This window comes from Gossypium hirsutum, chromosome A06 (assembly GCF_007990345.1).
Source record: "Gossypium hirsutum isolate 1008001.06 chromosome A06, Gossypium_hirsutum_v2.1, whole genome shotgun sequence".
NCBI lineage: Eukaryota > Viridiplantae > Streptophyta > Magnoliopsida > Malvales > Malvaceae > Gossypium > Gossypium hirsutum.
In genome coordinates, this window is record NC_053429.1 from 11,188,914 (window position 1) to 11,210,358 (window position 21,445).

The following is a 21,445-nucleotide window of genomic DNA, read 5'->3' on the forward strand; positions in this document are numbered from 1 at the left end:
ATTTACATATTTTATATGCATATATTTATTTTATTAAATTTACTTTACATATATGTTATTAATTCACATATATTTTAGTTCATGCCCATATATCTTTTGGACTTAATTGTATTTGCTACTTATTTATTTCATTTTGGTTATTATTTTGAATGTACGATTTAACTTTATTCGTTTTTCTTTTGTTTTGTTATTTTGTATGTTATGAATTTAATCGTTCAAATTGATTGCTATCGTTTGCATCGTTTTCATGTTTTCATGTTCATTATGATCTTGCCATACATAAATAATGTAATTTGCTTTCACTACGATTTCGTGCTTTATTTTTACTCGATATAACAAAATTTATTTTTAAAAAAATGGCACTTCGTGTTTGGATTTGAGAAAATCGTGCCCTAACTTACTGGGTTTCGTTTTTCTCGATGAATCTAAATGTACGAACCTTTTCAAGCTCAAAATTTTTAAATGATCCCGGGATTATAAAATGAATCGCGTCCTAACTTACTGGTCGTGATCTCATTTTTAAACTCGAGATGGCTAAAATATCTTTTAAATAAGCATTTTTTACTCGCGTATCGGGAATGTGAGATATTGTATTCTAACTTACTGGATATGATTCTCTTTCTCGATTAACGCAAAATATACTTCTTTTTTCAAAATTTTTATTTTAATACAAGGATCGTATTTTTTTAATTTTTTCAAGTTTTCAATTTTCGACAACAAGACTTTAGATAATCAACTAGGTACCAATTTCTGGGCGCTACGAGGGTGCTAACCCTTCCTCGTACGTAATCGACTCCCGAACCCGTTTTTTTTAACTTCGTAGACCAAAACCGTTGTTTTAATAAAATCAAATCAATTTATTAAAAACAACCCCCTTTTTAGGTGACCCAATCACACCTTATAAAAGGATTGGTGGCGACTCCCGTTTTTTTTCGTTTTCATTTTCAAACCCAAGTCGATCCCCTTTTTCAATCCGAAAAATGGTGTCAACAAAAAATATGCAGGATAATCACCAAATTGACATTATGATAAAGTCTATATTAAATTGAAAATGAATAACTAAACTAAACTCACATGGGTGAAAGGAATTTTATATATAAGAATTATATTTATATATAAAATGTTGATAAAATTTTGGTTGAAAGGATGAAATTCAGGTTTCGAGATTTTTTGTAATTTAAATTTAAATTTTATCATTTTATTTTTTTAAATTTATTATTTATTTGAATTTATTTATTTTTATTTAAATAACCTTATTAATTTATTATTTTTATATATCTATATCTATTTTGTATATTAATGAGTTGATTGAGTTGGTGTCACCCAGCAGCTAGGTCTCAAGTCAATTAGGAAATCACAAAATACTCTATTTTATAAAATAACAAATATTATTTTGAATGTATTTATATCTTTTTATATTTTGATAAATCTAAAAACATACATGCATATAAATGAAAATAATAACATTTGAACTCAAGACATAATATATATATACACACGCTATAGTAATATGAGGTTAAAAAAAATAGTCATGTTCACATTACAATTTTTGACACATGACACTTTTTATTCGAAGCACTTATTTACAATTTGGGTAAATTGCTCATGTACTCCTTATCTTTTATTTTTTTAAAGTTATTCCATGCCTTTTGTGTAAAATGTTTCTTTATAATTTTTTATATGTTAAATACAAATTTGATTTTAAATAAATTATCTCTTTGTTTCAAGATTTTACTTAATTGAATTGACTTTTAATGTTATAATATTAAAATTAATTAATATTAAATTTTAAGTTTAAAATATAGTTTTAAAAAAACATATTAATATAATTTACCAAATTAAATTTATATTATTTTTTAAAATATGAGTTAATTACATTCATTTATTAAAGTAAAGAAAAAAATATAAAATAAATTTTAACAATTTTAACATTAAAACAAATTAATTTAATAAAATATATAAAACAAATGACCTGTAAGAAATTATTAATAATATTATGTAATTTATAATATATTAATATTAATATTAATATTCAAAATATGATGAATGATGGTATTATTTAAATATTAAATATTTTTAAAATTAAATAACATAATAACTTATTCTAAATTAGTTAAATATCTTTAAAAATATTTTGTAATTACATTATTTTTTTCATTTATTAACGATATTTTGAAGAAATACATTAAAAATTTTAAACAAAAATTAATATTATAAAAATATTATAAATTTAATACACACAACCAACCCATGCATTGCACGGGAAATATAAATTAATTTTGAGTATCTGAATTTTACCATTCCAACCAAAATCACATTTGATTTTTATATCAATTTTTAATAAATTTGTTACATAATTTTTTTCACTCACATTGTGGGTGTGCTATAACATATAGTATATATTAGGATGCTATTTGTAGAAGTGTAAACTACATGAATAGTCACTAAACATCGATTAAAATTAAATTTTGATCATACAACTTTAAAAAGTTAACTAATAGGCATTAACATTAGCAAGTTGTTACATTTTGTTCACTTGTCCATTAACTTTCGTTACCTCCTTAATGAAATGATGACATTACATGTTACGTCAATGGGTTAATAACTAATTTGACTCTTGAACTATAATGAAAATATCATTTTCACACTTATAGATTTTCTTAACAATAATTAAATATAAAAAATATAAAAAATCTTAAAATTCATAATTTATTTTCAATATAAAATATTTTTTGAAATTAAAATTATACTAATTTAAAAAAAATCATAAAATTCCAAAGAGAAGAATTGGTGATGTTGCACTTTACAAGCAAGCTCATGCTTTCACTCAACACTCACCATTGATCCTCTTTAGATGGTCTTGATTTACTTTAAGATATCAATGTGGCGTCTTGTTGGGGACAACACAGTAGTTATCATTCGTTTATCTATTATTTAACAATAAATGTATCATACTCTTGGAGGTTAAGGTATGAAATTCTAAAAATGTTTAAAAATTTTGAAAGTTTTTTTAAAAATATCATGTTTTTATATTATTATTTTTTAAATTATTAAAAATTACACATCCAGAATGAATTTAGATAAATTGACGTCCATATTCATTTGAGTTTGGACATCTCTTTGTCTAGATTTGTTTTGCACGTGAAATTAAAAAAAATAAGTTTTTTATATTATTATTTTTTGATATTATAAAATATAAAATTATTAAAAATGCATGTTCAGATTGAAATTAAACAAGCAAATGTCTACATTAATCTAAATTTGGACATCTATTTGTCCAGATTTATTATGCACAAGAAATAAAAGATATTAGTTTTTTATATTATTATTTTTTTGAAATTTTAAAAATAATAAAATTATTAAAAAATGCACGTCTTAGTCAACTGGACATCTAGATTCATCTAAATTTACACATCTATTTGCCTAAGTTCAATTTGAACATGAAATCTTTTCTGAAAGAAAAAATATCAAGTTATTATCTATCTATCTGTCTATCTATCTATACGAAATTATAAAAATACGAAATTAATAAAATTCACAACTAAAATGCTTAGACAAACAGACGTCAATATTCATATAAATTTGAATATTCATTTGTCCAATTCATTATACACATGAATTTAAAAAAAACTATATTTTATATTATCCCTAGACAAAATAAAATAATATCAAAATACTTATAAATAAATATTCCTAAACAATTAATAGTTTACTAACATGTTTGGACTAGAAAAAAATTTAGGAAAAGCTAGGTAAAGTGAAAGAAAGTGGGTTCCCTTCCTTTGTTTGGATAAGTTATTTGTATTAGGAAATGAAAAGTACTCTCTCACTTTCCCTAGTTTAACTCTATTTTTTTTCGATAGACAAGTACAACATAAAGAGAAAACAATAATCAATTAAAGCTTAGCTCGGCATCAACACAACAAGATCAGCTATTAGTAAGCTTTGAACCACAGTCTAGGGATATTCAAATATCTGCAAACTTGAACTTCCTATTACAAAGTATTTAGCCATTTGATCAGCAACTCTATTATGAGTCCTTGATATATGGTGGATTCTTACTTTCAACTTTCTTCTTAGGAGTTGATGCAGAAAATATAATTCGACCAAACTGTTGCTATCTCCCCCACCAAATAGAAGTGAATCCACTAGTAAGTAGTATCACGTTCAACCTCGACATGTCTAAATCCTTTTCCGCAAGTGATAAGAAGGCCTTCCAGAACTACTTTTGCCTCTACTTTAAAAACAAACTCCTTATCAAACATCATTGAAAATCTATACAGCCAATTAGCATTCGAGTCTCTAAGTATACTTCCAATAGATGCAGTAGAACTAGTGGTTGAAACCGCACTATTTATCCATCCCCTCTCCGGTCGAGACCAGTGCAATAATGTACGCATGGGACTGGGTTGAACCAAATTTAATGCTGGCTCGGCATAACTCCCCGTCAAAGAATAACTTGTATCCTTAATGGCTTGAACACAACTATGGCTATTAGAAAAAAACAAAGAGATTACGGTCCTTCCAAATCAACTAGCAAATTATTGAGAATAGAGTTTTCCAAACTGTGTCATTGTTACTATAGTTTCCTAAATTTTTCATGTTCCATAAGAACCACTGCTTGAAAAAAAGACTGAAAAAAATACCCTGCACTTGCCTTGTAACTATCGATAACCATATTGGTTTAGAGAATATGCAATCCAAAATCACATGTAAACTTGCTTCCAGAAAGCAACCACATCTAGGAAAATTGCCTTCGTTTGTCATGTGTCTCCTCACTCGTTTCCATTAGTCAATAGTTTATCATGCCAAAAAAGCCATAAAAAAACAGAATCCTCTGAGGTGTCTTCGCTTTCCAAATTGTCTTCCACACATTAGAACCACCCCTATTGTCGAAGTGAAACATATTCCTATAAGTTTCAACTGTGGAAAATACATCTTTCCTCATCCATTTCTATGCCAAACAACCCTAACTTGCATTAGGAGAATGAGGTAAGATAGATGCAATTTGTGTGATAATGTGATCCAGTACAACTCATCTCAGATGACACCAATCCCAACTTCCATTCTCCGTAACCAAATCACATACTCGTAAGGTATCACCCGGTTCTCCAGAACTTTTATAAAACATTCGAAGTGGCCCTACTTGCCGAATCCACATATCATTTCAAAAGTTCATAAGATAACCATTCCTAATATGTAACACCCTGAATTTTGGGCCTATAAGTAATGGGCCTTGAGTTTGGGATCGGTTAGAAGGCTGCTTAAATAAATGAAATGTGTTTAAATATTTTCTAATTGCATGTTTAGTCTAATTGTTAAGTGATTTAGAAAGGGTTAGTAGTGTGGAAAAAGTTCTGGTTTGATCTAGGGCTTTAGCAAAATTTTTCATTTTTTTCTAAAGGACCTTGAGCATTAGGTGGAAGGCTTATTAATAAGGCCTGGTAAAATCTGACACAAGGAAACACTTGGCCTAGTGGCAAAAGGCGATGGTAGCAAGCAAGAAGTCCAAGGTTCGAGTCTTGACCTTGGCAAAAATTTTTATTGCGCATATGATTAGTAGGGAAGCAAGCGTTTAGGCCTTATAAATATGTTTGGTGGAAATTCGACACAAAAGACGTGCTTGGCCCAGTGGTATGATGGCGTTAGGAGAAAGGAAAGGTGTTGGGTTCAAGTCAAGGCATTAGCAAAAGTTGTGGGTTTTTTTTAGATAACCTAGAGGTCGGTAGAAAGACTTTATAATTAATTAGGGAGAAAGAACGAAATAAGGTAAGTGCCGTAGTGGCAAGGGACGTATAGCGCAGCCAAGAGATTAGGGGTTCGAATCTGAATGGTAGCAAATATTTTTAGGATAACCTAGTTGCGAGTTAATAAGCCTTAAAAATAGTTAGGGATGGAATATGGAACAAGAGCGCCTGTAGTGCAGTACCGAGAAGCATGCTATGGATATGAGAGGTTGCAGGTTTGAATCCTAGGCCTGACTAAGTTTAAATTTTTATTCTTTAAGAAAACTGAGGCTTAGGCATATTAGCCTTATAGTTAATTGTAACCGAATGGTAGCACAAGATAGGATGTGGTGCAGTGGCCAGCAACGTATTGGGAAGTTGGAGGGCTAGAGTTTGAGTAGTGGCATGCGCAAAAGGGAGTTTAATTTTGCTACTCAACGCAAGGAAGGATTGCTATTCGGTGGAAGCAATTTGAATGCAATTTAAATTGGAGTTGTTGGCTAAAATCAAGGGGATTAGGATGAGGATTAAGTGTGGATATGATGATGATAAAAATTAGAGAAATTGAAAGGAATTTAACTGGACGAGTTTAATTCGATTGGGGAGTGTAGGTTTGTATTTTTATTTATTTATTTATTTATTTTTTAGTATATATATGTATGTCGTATGGTCAAGTAAGGGCATTTGCTGTTTTTGTGTGCTTCAGTCGCATATCATCTCCTCTTTTCTTTAAGCCAAACTCTTGATCTTTTCTTCCCTATTTTAATCGAATCAACCTCTTCCCTCGTCAACTTAGCCGACTGTTTTTTTTTCATTTAAAAGTCGATTTATACACTTTGGGGGTTTAATTTCTTTTTGGCAAGCGATCTCGCAATCGGTAAGTGAATAAGATCTTCTTCGGCTTTTGTTAAATATTTCTAAGTTCTTTCGTTTCTACGCTCTTAAAAGCCGATTTTTATTTATCCTTTCCAATACTTCTTCGGCTTTTGTTAAATATTTCTAAGTTCTTTCGTTTCTACGCTCTTAAAAGCCGATTTTTATTTATCCTTTCCAATACTTTCGTTAACCCATGGCTTCTCCATTTATTTCTCTTTTTTTCCCTCTCATTCAAGAGTGTGATCACTGGCTAGGTATTAGTTGATGGAAAAAGGGGGTTCTAGTAGAGAGTTTGAGATAGAAGCTCCCAAGTTTAAGAGACTTAAGTGTCAACCGTTCGGGACTTTCCGTCTAGATGCGGAAGGGGGACTACGTCAGAGTTTGAGTTACATAGGTAGATCGCAGCCGATCAATCTAGTCAAGGTAAGTATAGGTTGTTCTTCTGTAAGTAGTGGATTTATGTTGAATTAATTGGATGTGACTGATGGAGTATAATATTGAATATAGGTTCGGGCGATTATGAATACTTAGTACTCCAGGTGATAAGGTATGTACTTCTACCCTATGATAGCTTGATATAAAGCCGAATGTGTGTACATATACTGCACACACACAAGTAGATCGGTAAATCCCGAAAAGTCGAAATGCTGAAAAGCTAAAATACTGAAAAGTCGAAAGTTTGGCTACGGTAGTCTTGCAAGTGCGTGAACACTCGTAAGTGGGGAACTGATAGGTTATCTGAGGCCCCATGGAGATTCCATGGACTTGGGCTTTGAATTGGCAAATCGGACCAGCATGGGCTAAATAGGCCCGATGAGCTGTTGGCCCATAATAGGCAAAAATTGAAAATTGATGCTATGTGATGGAAAATTGTATGTGAGCATGACTGTAAAAGTGATTGGGCCTAGTGGGCCATATAGATGTGATTTGAGCCTAATGGGCCATATGAATGAGATTAGACCTAGTGGGTCATAAGAATGTATGTGGACTTGTTTAGGTTTGTAAGGGGTTTTGGGACTAGTATATGATGACTGTATAAAAATTAATTAATTTATTGAGACCGTGGACAAGTCATAGGGTTATGGTGTGGCAACGGATATATGCATGTCTAGGGTTGGATCTAGGGAAAGCTTGGTACTTAAGCGGTCTTAATGACTCACCTCATCTTCTCTGGAATTCTACCTGGTGCATAGTATCCGTTCATCTTAGCTAACGAGAATTTCTTAAAGGGCCAAAGTAAGTAAAAACCTGTAATAAAAGAAAATTACCGAAATACCCCTAAAGGCAAAAATGACTAAAGCACCCATATGTGTGGAATGTAAGATTTATGGATGTTACATGTATACCTGCTACATTATTATGCATTCATATGATATTCTATTTAGGTTGCATATGGGTTGGGAATTATGGAACGGATGAAGTATATGAGGATCGCATGGTTGCTTGACAACCGTGGATCCACCGATGGCTATTAAGCCCAATATATGATTGGCGGCTTGCTGCAATGAAGGTAGTACCGCAACCAGGCTACCATTGATGTGTATCGGTTGGGTGGTTCAATATTTATATCTCCACATGATGTGTACCGGGGGACGGAGTTGGTGTGTAGTGGTTGGATTATTGGGGTGGATTGCACAGCATTGCATGTATGATATTATTGTGATATTATTGCGATGTGGACTTCAGCCCAACTGAGGCTAACATGGGCTAAGGCCCAAAGGCCACCGTTATTGAATTGGGCTCAGGCTCAAAATAACTGATGATTGCTTTATACTCGTTGAGGGTTGTACACACTGAGTTATCGAAACTCACCCCCTCCTTTTAAATTTTTCAGGTGATCCTTAGTAGGCGGTTCAACAGATGGAGGGACTCGGAGGTGGCCAACTAGAATAAAAAGTTTAGACTTAGTCTTTATATAATTTTTAATATTTTGATTTTAAATTATTTCTATTTGATTTGGGTTGTAACAAGGTATTTCCTGTGGCTAATATTTCAAATTAGGATTACTATAATTTTTATGATTTATATTTATTAGAAGTAGAACGTTAAACCATAACTGCTTTTTTAAATACTACGTTTCCACAACTAAATTTTTAAATGACAAGTTACATTTAAATTAAATGTTTAAAACAAAGCTTCCGCAACTGAAAAGAGATTTTACAAAATAATTAAGGTGCATCATTTTAAAGAAGGGTTTTTAATGAAAACAAGATTTTCGCTAAAACACTTTAATGTGACATGCCAGATTATGCCATAACGTCTGGGCCAGGTTTGGGGTGTTATATTTAGTGGTATCAGAGCCAGGTTTTAAAACTTGAGCTGTGAAATGGGCTTTGTTTTTGGGCTTTTAAAATTGTTTACAAATGATATTGAGGTGGTTTTGAAAGATTCTATTGTGTGGCACACTGAGTCTTCGACGTCGAGCCAAGTAAGTTCTCTTACTACTGAATTATGTTGAACTATTATACTGCAATATGTCTTAAGCTGTTAATTGTTTATATTCAATAGGATTTACTTAGATGTCAGATTGAACTAAAACACTTGAATCTGAATTTGATACTTATATTGTGTGTTTGAGAATGTTTGCGATAGGTGGATGTTTTGAATATATATTAAAATTATTAGGATTAGAGTGCGCAATAGTAGTGTAGTGGGATAGTTGATACACGACTACCCTGTTATTTAGAAATTTCGAGGACGAAATTTTTTTAGGAAGGGTGAATTGTAACACCCTAAATTTTGGGCCTAGAAGTAATGGGCCTTAAGTTTAGGATCAGTTAGAAGGTGACTTAAATAATTAAAATGTGTTTAAATATTTTATAATTGCATGTTTAGTCTAATTGTTAAGTGATTTAGGACGGGTTGGTAGTGTGGAAAAAGTATTGGGTTTGATCCAGGGCTTTAGCAAAATTTTGCATTTTTTTTCTAAAGGACCCTGAGCATTAGGTGGAAGGCTTATTAATAAGGCCTGGTAAAATCTGACACAAGGAAACGCTTGGCCTAGTGGCAAAAGGCGTTGGTAGCAAGCAAGAAGTCCAAGGTTCAAGTCTTGACCTTGGTGAAAATTTTTATTGAGCATATGATTAGTAGGGAAGCAAGCGTTTAGGCCTTATAAATATGTTTGGTGGAAATTTGACACAAAGGATGCGCTTGGCCCAGTGGTATGATGGCGTTAGGAGTAAGGAGAGGTGATGGGTTCAAGTCGCGACATGAGCAAAAGTTGTGGGTTTTTTTTGACAACCTGGAGGTCGGCAAAATGACTTTATAATTAATTGGGGAGGAAAAACAACACAAATAAGGTAGGTGCCATAGTGGCAAGGGACGTATAACGCAGCCAAGAGATTAGGGGTTCGAATCTAAATGGTAGCAAATATTTTTTGGATAACCTGTTTGCGAGTTAATAAGCCTTAAAAATAGTTAGGAATGGAATATGGCACAAGAGCGCCTTCGGTGCAGTGGCGAGAAGCATGCTATGGATATGAGAGGTTGTAGGTTAGAAACCCAGGCCTGGCTAAGTTTAAATTTTTATTCTTTAAGAAAACTGAGGCTTAGGCATATAAGCCTTATACTTAATTGTGGCCGAATGGTCGCACAAGATAGGATGTGGTGCAGTGGCCAGCAACGTGTTGGGAAGTTGGAGGGCTAGAGTTTGAGTAATGGCAAGTGGAGAAGGGAGTTTAATTATGCTACTCAACTCAGGAAAGGATTGCTATTCGGTGGAAGCAATTTGACTGCAATTCAAATTGGAATTGTTAGCTAAAATCAAGAGGATTAGGATGAGGATTAAGTGTGGATATGATGATAATAAAAATTGGAGAAATTGAAGGGAATTTAACTGGCCGAGTTTAATTCGATTAGGGAGTGTAGGTTTGTATTTTTATTTATTTATTTATTTTATTTTTTTAGTATATATATGTATGTCGTATGGGCAAGTAAGGGCATTTGTTGTTTTTGTGTGCTTCAGTCGCATATCATCTCCTCTTTTCTTTAAGCCAAACTCTTGATCTTTTCTTCCCTATTTTAATCGAATCAACCTCTTCCCTCTTCAACTTAGCCTACTGTTTCTTTTTCATTTAAAAGTCGAGTTATACACTTTGGGGGTTTGATTTCATATTGGCAAGCGATCTCGCAATCAGTAAGTGAATTAGATCTTCTTCGGCTTTTGTTAAATATTTCTAAGTTCTTTCGTTTCTATGCTCTTCAAAGCCGATTTTTCTTTATCCTTTCCAATACTTTCGTTAACCCATGGCTTCTCCATTTATTTCTCTTTTTTTTTCTTCTCATTCAAGAGTGTGATCACTGACTAAGTATTAGTTGATGGAAAAAGGGGGTTCTAGTAGAGAGTTTGAGATAGAAGCTCCCAAGTTTAAGAGACTTAAGTGTCAACCATTCGGGACTTTCCGTCTGGATGCGGAAGGGGGACTACGTCAGAGTTCAAGTTACATAGGCAGATCGCAGCCGATCAATCTAGTCAAGGCAAGTATAGGTTGTTCTTTGGTAAGTAGTGGATTTATGTTGAATTAATTGAATGTGACTGATGGAGTATAATGTTGAATATAGGTTCGGGCGATTATGAATACTTAGTACTCCAGGTGATAAGATGTATACTTCTACCCTATGATAGCTTGATATAAAGCCAAAGGTGTGTACATACACTGCACACACACAATTAGATCGGGAAATCCCGAAATGCCGAAAAGCTAAAATGCTGAGAAGCCGAATGTTTGGCTACAGTAGTCTTGCGAGTGCACGAACACTCGTAAGGGGGAAACCAATAGGTTATCTGAGGCCCCATGGGCGATTCCATAGACTTGGGCTGTGAATTGGTAAACTAGGCCAGCATAGGCTAAATGGGCCCGATGGGCTGTTGGGCCCATAATAGGAAAAATTGATAACTGATGCTATATGATGGAAAATAATATGTGAGTATGACTATAAAAGTGATTGTGCCTAGTGGACCATATAGATCTGATTTGGGTCTAATGTGCCATATGAATGAGATTGGGCCTAGTGGGCCATAAGCATGTATGTGGACTTGTTTGGGTTTGTAAGGGGTTTTGGGCCTAGTATATGATGACTGAATAAGACCTAATTAATTTATTGAGATCTAGACAAGTCATAGGGTTATGGTATGGCAATGGGTATATGCATGTCTAGGATTGGATCTAGGGAGAGCTTGGTACTTAAACGGTCTTAATAACTCACCTCCTCTTCTCGGAATCCTACTTGGTGCATAGTATCTGTTCATCTTAGCTAACGGAGATTTGTTAACAGTCCAAGGTAAGTAAAAACATGTAATAAAGGAAAATTACTGAAATGCCCCTAAGAGCGAGAATGACTAAAGTACCCCTATGTGTGGAATGTAAGATTTATGGATGTTACATATATACCTGCTGCATTCATATGCATTCATATGATATTATGTTTAGGTTGCATATGGATTAGGAATTATGGAACGGAGGAAGTATATGAGGATCGCATGGTTGCTTGACAACCGTGGATCCACCTACAGCTATTAAGCCCAATATATGATTGGCGGCTTGCTGCAATAAAGGTAGTACAGCAACCAGGCTACCATTGATGTGTATCGGTTGGCTGGGTCGATATTTATATCCCCACATGATGTGTACCGGGTGACGGAGTTGGTGTGTAGTGGTTGGATTATTGGGGTGGGTTGCACAGCATTACACGTATGATATTATTAATATATTATTGTGATGTGGGCTTCGGCCCAACTAAGGCTAACATGGGCTAAGGCCCAAAGGCCACCGTTATTGAATTGGGCTCAGGCCCAAAATAACTGATGATTGCTTTATACTCGTTGAGGGTTGTACACACTGGGTTTTCGAAACTCACCCCTTCCTTTTAAATTTTTTAGGTGATCCTCAGTAGACGGTTCGACGGATGGAGGGACTCGGAGGTGGCTAACTAGCTTAAAAAGTTTAGAATTAGTCTTTATGTAATTTTTAATATTTTGATTTTAAATTATTTCTATTTGATTTGGGTTGTAACAAGGTATTTCTTGTGGCTAAAATTTCAAATTAGGACTACTATCATTTTTATGCTTTATATTTATTAGAAGCAGAACGTTAAACCATAACTGCTTTTTTAAATACTACGTTTCCCGAACTAAATTTTTAAATGACAAGTTACATTTAAATTAAATGTTTAAAATAAAGCTTCCGGAACTGAAAAGAGATTTTACAAAGCAATTGAGGTGTATCATTTTAAAGAAGGGTTTTCAATGAAAACAAGGTTTTCGCTAAAACACTTCAACGTGACACGCCAGATTCGACCATAACTTTCGAGCCAGGTTTGGGGTGTTACATTTAGTGGTATCAAAGTCAGGTTTTAAAACTCGGGTTGTGAAATGGGCTTTGTTTTTGGGCTTTTAAAATTGTTTACAAATGATATTGAGGTGGTTTTGAAAGATTCTATTGTGTCGCACACCGGGTCTCCAACGTCGAGCCAAGTAAGTTCTTTTACTACTGAATTATGTTAAACTGTTATACTGAAATATGTCTTAAGCTATTAATTGTTTATATTCAATAGGATTTCCTTAGATGTCAGATTGTACTAAAACACTTGAATCTGAATTTGATACTTATTTTGTGTGTTTGAGAACGTTTGCGATAGGTGGATGTTTTGAATATATATTAAAATTATTAAGATTAGAGTGCACAGCGGTAGTGTAGTGGGATAGTTGATACACGACTACCTTGTTATTTAAAATTTTCGAGGACGAAAATTTTTTTAGGAAGGGTGAATTGTAACACCCTGAATTTTGGGCCTAGAAGTAATGGGTCTTGAGTTTGGGATCGGTTAGAAGGCAGCTTAAATAAATGAAATGTGTTTAAATATTTTATAATTGTATGTTTAGTCTAATTGTTAAGTGATTTAGGACGGGTTGGTAGTGTGGAAAAAGTACTGGGTTTGATCTAGGGCTTTAGCAAAATTTTGCATTTTTTTTCTAAAAGACCCTGAGCATTAGGTGGAAGGCTTATTAATAAGGCCTGGTAAAATCTGACACAAGGAAATGTTTGGCCCTATGGCAAAAGGTGTTGGTAGCAAGCAGGAAGTCCAGGGTTCGAGTCCTAGCCTTGGCGAAAATTTTTATTGCGCATATGATTAGTAGGGAAGCAAGCATTTAGGCCTTATAAATATGTTTGGTGGAAATTCGACACAAAGGATGCGCTTGGCTCAGTGGTATGATGGCGTTAGGAGTAAGGAGAGGTGATGGGTTCAAGTCACGACATGAGCAAAAGTTGTGGTTTTTTTTTAGACAACCTGGAGGTCGGCAGAATGACTTTATAATTAATTGGGGAGGAAAAACAACACAAATAAGGTAGGTGCCATAGTGGCAAGGGACGTATAGCGCAGCCAAGAGATTAGGGGTTTGAATCTGAATGGTAGCAAATATTTTTAGGATAACCTGGTTGCGAGTTAATAGCCCTTAAAAATAGTTAGGGATGGAATATGGCACAAGAGCGCCTGCAGTGCAGTGGCGAGAAGCATGCTATGGATATGAGAGGTTGTAGGTTCGAATCTCAGGCTTGGCTACGTTTAAATTTTTATTCTTTAAGAAAACTGAGACTTAGGCATATAAGCCTTCTAGTTAATTATGACCGAATAGTAGCACAAGATAGGATTTGATGTAGTGGCCAGCAACGTGTTGGGAAGTTGGGAGGCTAGAGTGCGAGTAGTGGCAAGCATAGAAGGGAGTTTAATTATGCTACTCAACGTAGGGAAGGATTGCTATTCGGTGGAAGCAATTTGAATGCAATTCAAAATAGAATTGTTAGCTAAAATCAAGGGGATTAGGAAGAGGATTAAGTGTGGATATAATGATGATAAAAATTGGAGAAATTGAAGGGAATTTAACTGGACAAGTTTAAGTCGATTAGGGAGTGTAGGTTTGTATTTTTATTTATTTATTTATTTATTTTAGTATATATATGTATGTCGTATGGGCAAGTAAGGGCATTTGTTGTTTTTGTGTGCTTTAGTCGCATATCATCTCCTCTTTTCTTTAAGCCAAACTCTTGATCTTTTCTTCCCTATTTTAATCGAATCAACCTCTTCCCTCTTCAACTTAGCCGACTGTTTCTTTTTCATTTAAAAGTCGAGTTATACACTTTGAGGGTTTGATTTCTTGTTTGCAAGCGATCTCGCAATCGGTAAGTGAATTAGATCTTCTTCGGCTTTTGTTAAATATTTCAAAGTTCTTTTGTTTCTACGCTCTTAAAAGCTGATTTTTCTTTATCTTTTCCAATACTTTTGTTAACCCATGGTTTTTCCATTTATTTCTCTTTTTCCCTCTCATTCAAGAGTGTGATCACTGGCTAAGTATTAGTTGATGGAAAAAGGGGGTTCTAGCAGAGAGGTTGGGATAGAGGCTCCTAAGTTTAAGCGACATAAGGTATCAGTCGTTCGAGACTTTTCGCCTGGATGCGGAAGGGAGACTACATCAGATTTTGAGTTACATAGGCAGATCGCAGCCAATCAATCTAGTCAAGGCAAGTATAGGTTATTCTTCGGTAAGTAGTGGATTTATATTGAATTAATGGGATGTGACTGATGAAGTATGATGTTGAATATAGGTTCGAGCGATTATGAATACTTAGTGCTCCAGGTGATAAGATGTGTACTTCTACCCTATAATAGCTTGATATAAAGCCGAAGGTGTGTGCATACATTGCACACACACAAGTAGACCGACAAATCCCGAAAAGTTGAAATATCGAGAAGTCGAATGTTTGGCTACGGTAGTCTTGCAAATGCGCGAACACTCATAAGGGGGAAACTGATAGGTTATCTGAGGCCCCATGGGCGATTCCATGGACTTGGGCTGTGAATTGGCATACCGGGCCAGCATAGGCTTAATGGGCCTGATGGGCTGTTGGGCCCATAATAGGGAAAAATTTATAATTGATACTATGTGGTGAAAAATCGTATGTGAGCATGACTGTAAAAGTGATTGGGCCTAGTAGGCCATATAGATGTGATTTAGGCCTAATGGGCCATATGAATGAGATTGGGCCTAGTGGGCCATAAGAATGTATGTGGACTTGTTTGGGTTTGTAAGGGGTTTTGGCCTAGTATATGATGAATGCATAAAGCTTAATTAATTTATTGAGACCGTGGACAAGTCATAGGGTTATGGTGTGGTAGCGGGTATATGCATGTCTAGGATGTATTTAGGGAGAGCTTGGTACTTAAGCGGTCTTAATGACTCACCTCCTCTTCTCTAGAATTGGTAGCTTGCTGCAATGAAGGTAGTATCGTCACTGGGCTACCATTAATGTGTATCGGTTGGGTGGGTCGATATTTATATCCCCACATGATGTGTATCGGGGGACGGAGTTGGTGTGTAGCAGTTGTATTATTGGAGTGGGTTGCACAGTATTGCACGTAGGATATTATTGTGATTTTATTGCGATGTGGGCTTCAGCCCAATTGAGGCTAACATGGGCTAAGGCCCAAAGGCCACCGTTATTGAATTGGGCTCAGGCCGAAAATAATTGATGATTGCTTTATACTCGTTGAGGGTTGTACACACTGAGTTTTCGAAACTCACCCACTCCTTTTAAATTATTTAGGTGATCCTCAGTAGGCGGTTCAACGGATGGAGGGACTCGGAGTTGGCCAATTAGCATAAAAAGTTTAGACTTAGTCTTTATGTAATTTTTAATATTTTGATTTTAAATTATTTCTATTTGATTTGGGTTGTAACATGGTCTTTCCTCTGGCTATTATTTCAAATTAGGATTACTATCATTTTTATGTTTTATATTTATTAGAAGTAGAATGTTAAACCATAACTGTTTTTTTAAATACTACATTTCCGCAACTAAGTTTTTAAATGACAAGTTACATTTAAATTAAATGTTTAAAACAAAGCTTCTGCAACTGAAAAGAGATTTTACAAAGCAATTGACATGTATCATTTTAAAGAAGGGTTTTCAATGAAAATAAGGTTTTCGCTAAAACACTTTAATGTGACACGCCAGATTCGGTCATAACGTTCGGGCTCAGTTTGGGGTGTTACATAATAGACCAGTAAACATTACCTATAACTTCAGGCCAAACCTTCATCAACGATCTCCAAGGAACAAACAGTTGGTTCTGGAATTAGAATTTGGCAGTAGTCCTTGTACATTATATTTGTTTCTCAACACTTTAACCCACAAAGCATCAGTTTTAGATAAGAGATGAAAACCAAACTTCAAAATTAAAATTTTATATCTTGTCAGCTAAACTCCTTAATCCAAATCCTCTAACATCAATAGGATGACAACAATCATCCTAAGATGCTAAACTGGGTTTTCTAGAATCAGAACCAGATCCCCAAAGGAATTTTTTGGCAATCTGCTTGATCTCCCTGCATCCAGAAAAAAATAATACGAACCATATACATTAAGTAGTTAGGAATAGCCAAAATATCTATTCCTACCAATGTTAAATGGCTTGCCAATGAATGCCTTTTCGTCTCCCATCCTAACAACTTCTTTCTCACTTTATCCACTACAAAAGCAAAAGTCCTTGTCATAACTCTATTATGGAACAGTGGCATTCCAAGATAGATACCTAGATCATCCACACAGGAAAACTCCACATCATTACAAATAGCCTCAGCCAGATCTCTAGGCATATTAGAAAACAAAAAAACTTGAGATTTACTTTTGTTCACCTTTTGACTCGAGAAATAACACAAGGTGTCCAAAATACTATTAACAACACCCACCTAAACTCTACTAGCCTCACAGAATAAAATAATATCACCTGCAAAAAATAAGTGAGATAATGTTGGGCCTCTCCTTGACAGAAGAAGTGTAACAGCCCGTTTTCAGTGAAATCAGAATTGTGATTTCGGGACCACAAATCTGAGCCCGAAAGAAAATTTACTTAAATATTATTTTATGGTTTATAGTATGATAGAAATATCATATAAAATTCCGTTAAGAAATTTTACCGTTTACATGTCTAATCTGATAAAAAGGACTAAATTGCATAAAGTGCAAAAATTGAATTCTAGTAGTTAAAAGTATTAAATAGATATGGAATTTTAAATTGGAGGTCCTTATATAACAAATAGACTATTTAGAGGAGTTAGTGGATAAGTATGATTATTTATCATAGGAAATTGAAGAAAACATTAAGGTTAATTTTGGAAATTAAAGATATAAAAAAAAAGAAGAAAAATCTATTTTCATCATCTTTCATCATAAAACATGGAAACCTAGCCATGGAAGCTTGAGTTTTAACAATCTTATTTTGCTCATTTACGTAAGTATTCTTGTCTCGTTTTTAATGACTTTTATGTTTCCGATATCGTAATAGCTTAATCTAGCTATCTCAGGGATTAATTTACAAAATTGTTAAAGTATTAGGGTGTTTTCATGGATAAGTATAGTTTAATTTTGAAGTTTTATGGTAGAAAATGAAAGGTTGTTGTTAGATAAACAGCTTTTGTAAAGAGAAATTTGATAAAATTATCAATTAGGGAATAAATTGAAAAGATGAAAAATTTGTGGGAAAAATCCTGAATTTTGTGAAATACATGAGTTACTATTAATATGTATGAAAATGGGCTAGGCTTTAATAAGGATTAAGTTGTATGAATTTCATTTTTTTTGAGCCTAGGGGCTAAATTGTAATTAATTAAAAGTATAGGGCAAAATAGTAATTTTTTCAGAGATGTGTGGTGGATTAAATTGAATATGAATTATATTAAATTGAGTTAAATTCATTTGTATATATCCAAATAGACCTAATACAGAGTTAGATCAAGGCAAAGAAAAAGTATCAGACTAGTAGCCTTCGTATCTACGAAAACTTTTTGAGATAAGTTTGTGTAACTAATTTGTATATTTAAATGTTTTAAATTGAATATTGTTGTGTGTGATTTTTACAAATTTTCATGTGTAATTATGATCACATATCTGATAATTATCAAGCCCCTTTTAACATTAGAAATTCGAAGTATACAAATGACATGTCATTAGGGTTCCCGATATGGTTGTGATCATGCATGTGTAATGGACACACCACAGCTCTCTTGAGCTTCCCGATACTTTGCTCTCATGAGCTTCCCGATATTTGGCTTACAAGAGCTTCCTGTTTACATGCTTGTATAAGCATACAAGTATATGAATTGACGGATTATAGATTTGTATACTTTGTGTGTACTACTCATGTATCCAATGATATTTTAAATGGCTCAAGAGGAAAATTTCTTACATGAAACAATATGAGTTCGAAATGAACAATTACGGGTATATACTTGAATTACATGGAAATGATATTACATGATATATTGAAATACTAGATGAATGATACATGTATTTGAATCTTACCTAGTGATTATGTACATCTATGCTTATTGGTTATGGAAAGTGTTACATGGCTAACTTGTTGAGGATATGTGTTTAGGCTTTGGATCACATTGGTTTGGTTATATTAGCATGCTTACCTTAAATGTGATTAAATGGTAAGTTAATTTCCTTGTTATATGAACTTACTAAGCTTAAATGCTTACTCTGTTTTATTTTTCCATGTTTTATAGTAATTCGGAAGCTTAATTTGGTTGGAAGCTGGTCGAAGCAACTTCACACTATCCATCAGCCTTTTTGGTATAATTAGTAAATTAATTTTGGTTATAATGGCATGTATAGGTTAATTTGGCCAATGATGGCATATAAATATTTTGTTGAAAATAGTTATTTGAATGGCTTGTGACGGATAAATTTTGATGTGTATGTAAGTGGCATTATCATGTTTGATGTGTGCTTGAAATGGTTGAATGATGGAAATCTTATAGGTATATTTGGTAAATTATACATATATGTATTTGGTCATGTAGGTAAAATTGGTTATTTGATAGATATGCGTTATATTATCATTTAAAGAGCCAAAGGGCATATTGTTGGTATGTGATAGTATTACATGTTTAAGTATTGATTTTGGCTTGATTTGAATGCCTTGTTATGGATTGTTGATGTCCAAAATGTTGATTCAGGTTGATGACAAATTGAGTGAGAAATATGGCTAGGAAAATGGTCTATTTTTATCCACACAGGCAGAGACACAAGTGTCGAAACCATTCTTTTGAAAACGGGGATCGACTTTGTTTGAAAGTGAAAATTAAAACGGGAGTCGCCACCAATCTTTTATCAGGTGTGATCGGATCACCTTTGTTTTAATAAATCAATTTTAGTTTACTAAAACAGGGCCTTTGGTCTACGAAACTTGAGAGAATGAGTTCGGGAGTCGGTTACGTGCGAGGAAGGATTAGCACCCTCGACACGCCCAAAAAATTGGTACTGAATTGATTAGTTAGTGTCTTAATGTCGAAAATTAAAAATCGGGAAGGGACTTGAAATACGATCTTTTCTATTAATACTAATTTTAAAATTCTTGAATTAGCTTAAATCGATTTATTTAAAGATTTCCTTATCTCGAGATATCGGAGTATCACATCCCGTAAGTTAGGACACAATACCATGAATTCCCGAGCACAAGGTCGTCTTTTAATTTAAATTGGAAATCCATACATTTCAAAACTCAAAAGGATATTTAGCTATTTAGAACCAACAAGAGAACCGAAACCCCGTAAGTTAGGGCACAATTCTTCGATGTTCCAAAATGCGAAACATTGCCTTATTTATTGAAATTAGTAAAAACATGAATAAAAATCTTTAAAGTAATGAACAACAGAATGATATAAAATAGGCGGGAGACAAAAATAAACGAGTTGGAAATACATTGAAACAAATAATAAATATGACAACAATATTAAAACAATAACAATGCATGCGATATATTAAACGTAATAATAGTATCCAATGTGAAATAAAAACAACGAATATATACATAATAAAGATATTAAGAGTATGTACGTAAAATATATATATTTATAAATAGTAATAGTGTTAGAAATATACTATATATAGTGTTTGAAGTATATACATAAAATAGTAAAAATATAACTAGTAATGTTAAGATATATATATACATATGTATGAAATAGATATAAAAAAAATATGTACATAATATAGTGTAAGAAATACATACATAATATAATTAAAATATATACATAAGATAACATGCAGAAAAAAAATATATAAATAATATAGTATTAAAGATATATACATAAAATAGTACAATATATATATACGTAATATAGAATTTAGAATATACCTAATATATTAAAAGAATATATATAATATAATATTAAAAAATATAATAATAACAAAAAAAAGAGGGAGAGAGTGGGTGATTTCCGGCCACAAGGCCGGCCACCGTCCGGTCACCGGACCGCCGCCGGCCACCGTCGATGCCACCGTACACGGCAACCGAACCTCAAAAAAAACTTTTTCGGTAAAAATAGGAAAGCTTCCTCCTTTTATTTTTACTTTCGTATAAAAGAAACAAAATAAAACTGAAAGAAAAACAATAAGCAAACAAAGAACTTAAAACAAGAATAGACCAAGAAACCTCTTTTGCTTTGATATTTGATTAATCTCCAAAAAAAAAAACTAGCCTCTCCAAAAACTAGCCTTTACAATAACTCTTCTCCTTGATTACTCTCAAAAATCCTTTACAATCACTTTCTCCCCCAAAACTTCTTCCTCATTTTAAATACAAAATATGATAAGGCTTATATAGCCATTTACCAAATATTTTTTATTGTTTATGTCTTCATTTGTAGGTACAAGTGGTGGTGGAACAAGTGTGGCTAATGGAGTAGGTGGTGGAGCAAGTGTGGCTAGTGGAGTAGGTGGTGGAGCAAGTGTGGCTAATGGAGTAGGTGGTGGAGCAAGTGTGGCTAGTGGAGTAGGTGG